Here is a 4,021-nt window from a genome sequence, read left to right on the forward strand (position 1 = left end):
TTGGTCATTTTAGTGTTTATAAACCTTCGCTTTATTGATTTTGAATAGAACATCATGAAATGACAATTTTTCAAAAAAAGTGACCGAGTCCAAGCGCAATGATTTCGGAAAACGTTTAGTGTTCATCACGTTCAATGCTTTGGCCAGCTCTGAGCATCCCAATCGCTTGCTGTCTCTCTCCTTCATCAAGTCGTGGCATGATTGCGATATCTGATACAGCCAAACAGCCAGTTGCATTTTATAGGGCCATGCACTATCTTTTGTACGTTATTGTCTCCCGTTCAGCCCATTGTCTTTATTAGCACAGTGGGCTGTGGCTGGATCAGCAATACTGCAAAGCGCACGCTGACAGCGTGGAACATTTGCTCCGACACTCAAGATGTCAACTACAAATTACAGATTCAATCTGATTTTCGTTTGAGAGCAAAATCGTTCAATGCACTATTTGCAGAATTTATGCCTTTCAGTATAGTATCTTCTGACCGGCTAATGGTTAGGGACAATGAACGTTGCCATACCTTTCTTCGCAGTGTCTTAATTCAGAGCAGTCTAGTCCACTCGGTCCACATTTTCGAAAAAAATCGAGTTTTGGTTAAACGAATTTGACCCAATGAATGAGGTAAATACCTAAGCTCGATCATTAGTAGGCCTACTATACAAGGGAGGGGGGCTTTTCAGTGTGGAGTGTGTACAAGATAAAAAAAAAATCCTCTGATAGGAAAAACACCCCCGTCAAGGGAAATAACCTTCTCAGTTGGTGGCAGTGAGAATGGTTATTTCCCTTTGACCAACGGGGGTGTCCGTCTATAAGTCGTTGTATAATTTTAATCCACCAATAACTCCCTAACCGTGTGTTTGACTGGTCCCAATTTTTGTAAGGACCGTCTCAGGAATGTATAGAACCTGTTCACCAAGTTTAGTGACGATCGGTCCGTTCATTCTTGAGATCTACTTGCGAACACAAACACCGCCACAAACACACAAACACATCGAGTGAAACCTATACACACCCCTATACCGGGGGTGTAACGAGGCCGAATGCGTAATCTGATAGCAGGATTAATCTGACCGCATGGCACCGGTGTGACGATTTCATATTTCGCCCGTGTTCATATTTCCCCCTCGATTTATACTCAAGACTGAAATGTTGTTTCCTGGTCAAATTAAGAAGTGAAATTATTTATGGACGAAAAGCATGTCAGTTTCTTGCATGTGAAGAAAATTGGTGGTAAAATTTAATAGATTTCACCCCCAAAATCAAATTCTTCGAAAACGTACACGTACAGAGTGGCTACGTCCCTTGAGTAAGACGGAAAACATTTTAGGATGAATCAAATTTCTAAGTTAAATAAAACAAATTGGTTGGACAAATTTGGCCCCATGAATGTGAGGTACACAAGGTCGCTCATCAGTACTATCGAAGTTGGTTTATTTTTTCAGTGTAGAGTTTATACTAGATCAACGAGGCCGAGAAGCGAAATATCAACACGGCGAAAGATGAAAACGTCACACCGGCATGCGACCGCATCAGGGAGTGGCACCGGCATGCGTTGGAATGTTCTCAGTGGTGGTGTACATGGCTCCACCCCTATTGTTTTTGCCGTCAGTCGTGTTTGTCCGCACTTAGCCCAATCAAGGTGGCATCGCCGAATGACTGCAAGTGCTACGCGATCGAAGTGGCACGCGGAGTTCCTCCGGAAAAGGCCAAAGCGGCATGTGACGTCAGTCGTTCCCTTAGAGAGGGCTGTCACACATGCGACTGAGTCGCGCGATTTACCCTGTCACACAGCCGACTCAGTCGTAGAAAACAGCTACGACAAGTCTGCGACTCAGTCTCAAGCGATTATCTCGTAGCTTTGAGGTTTAGAACATGTTCTATTCCTGCGATTCAGTCGTCGGTCAATCGCAGAGGTAGAGCCAACAGAGCCAATCAGAACGTGTTGCTGCGGCCTTGACGCCGTGACGTAAAATAATGGCGGACAGTGGCGTACAGCGTCTCTTCGTCGATTCAAAACTTTTTGGAAGAACAGTTTTTTACTCAGATATAAAGGAGACGTTTTAGGCGTGTACAGCGGTCGGAAAACATTAATTGCAGCTGTCTGGGAACTTGATTTCTTGCAAAGGCGTAATGCTGAAAGGAATTTTTCAGAAAGGTAGAGCGACGTTCGAACATTTATGGCCTGTCCAGACACTCCCGGCCGACCCTGTCCACATTTGACTTATGCTCAAAACGGCCCCGTTGGGCGCACCGCAGCGTGCTATGATCGCGAAGCGTTATTTGCAGAAGAATAGCGCGTGTTCTAATTTCTATGACACAGACATAGAACGACGGAAATGTGAACAATCAGAGCAAACCAGAGCGATGACGTCAGCCGCTCGCGGCGCGGCAGTCGAATGCAACTGAACCTTCTTGTCAGGTGACCCGCTCCACTGATACCGCGTTGTGAAAAAAATCGTCGATGTGTGGCCACTCGGCAAATCCCGCGCGACGCACAAAACGGCCTGCGGCGCATAGAGCGTAAAACGGCGTCCAAGTCTGGACAGGGCTTTAGCGTCTGCTCTCGCAAAGCGCGTTTGCCGTGACACGGCACTTCCGCCCCGCTCGCGTGGAGTTATCGTTCGTCAATCGTTCGTCTATCGTTCAAAGTGTGACGGGTCATAGCCTACGATGTGATGTGCGATCGGGCAAAGACTGAATCGCGACGACTGAATCGCAACGACTGAGTCGCCTGTATGACAGCCCTCTATTAGGCATTTGGGAATCGCAAATTCAGCGATATCATCATCATGCGCGAAGATGTCCGCAAACACGGCAGTGCACGCGGCGCGCGCTGGCTGTGCCGCTGCTTCTGTCAAATCGTGCCACAGCAAAGATCTTCGGTCGAAGCACCTAGTACTTGAAATTTGGGAAGGACGGTAACGGTTGAGTGGTGTTTCAGTGGTGCCTGATATTTTATTTGACAGTGAGAGGGTTTTTGGGACAAACAACCGGCCGGAGACGACTATTTTATCAATATAACGAGGTTGGTGCGACAGGTCGTGTTTTAATCTCTGTTCACTGTCTTATTCTGAGACACAGCCTGAAACTTGGTGGAGTTCGAATCATTTAAAATCGTTTTGTTTCAGCCAGCCTTCTAATCACATATCTATACACGGACAGTTAACGCAATAGAGAGAGAGAGAGAGAGAGGGGGGGAGAGAGAGAGAGAGAGAGAGAGAGAGAGAGAGAGAGAGAGAGAGAGAAAGAGAGAGACTGAGACTCAGACTCAGAACTTTATTACAAAAGGATAAAGGTTTTAGGCAAAGCCTATTCTTCCAACCTGTCCTTTATACAACACATAAAGACAGAGAGAGAGAGAGAGAGCGAGACTGAGAGAGAGAGAGAGAGAGAGAGAGAGAGAGAGAGAGACCCGGAGAGAGACTCGGAGAGAGAGAGACTCGGAGAGAGACTCAGAGAGAGAGAGACTCGGAGAGAGAGAGACTCAGAGAGAGAGAGAGAGAGAGAGAGAGAGAGAGAGAGAAGCCAGGGAGGAATTAACTTCCATTTTTACCCAAACTAAACGCGTTGGTTGTTCTGAGGTGGTGGCCACGGTGGTACGGTGGTGGTTTGACAAAGCCCAACCCACCATTTTGTTTGCCGTGAGAGTGACTGACAGTGGCTGTGCGGAAAAGTACGTTGATTCGCCGAGAGGACGCAGCATGCCGTTGAGCGCCACGAGCGAACGGAAAACTGAATGCTACGCTAGCTCTGTGACGCCGGCTGTGGCTACGAGCCTGTGTGCCAAATGCAAATCGGCTGCGCCGTAAGGTTGGTCCTCCGCGAACAAAATATAGTTTTATTTTGCAGGCCGCCGGGAACGCAGCAAGTAGCTTCAGTATGAGTCGTTTTGGGCACTTACTGACATTGCCTTAAAACTGACGAGTTTTAAAAACACTTTCGTACCATGTGGACTTTTATCGCCTTTGTTCACTTTATTCGGTAACGCCCAACACGATGTATTGGTACGCGACTGCTTGGATT

Source organism: Littorina saxatilis, linkage group LG8 (assembly GCF_037325665.1).
Source record: "Littorina saxatilis isolate snail1 linkage group LG8, US_GU_Lsax_2.0, whole genome shotgun sequence".
Lineage (NCBI taxonomy): Eukaryota > Metazoa > Mollusca > Gastropoda > Littorinimorpha > Littorinidae > Littorina > Littorina saxatilis.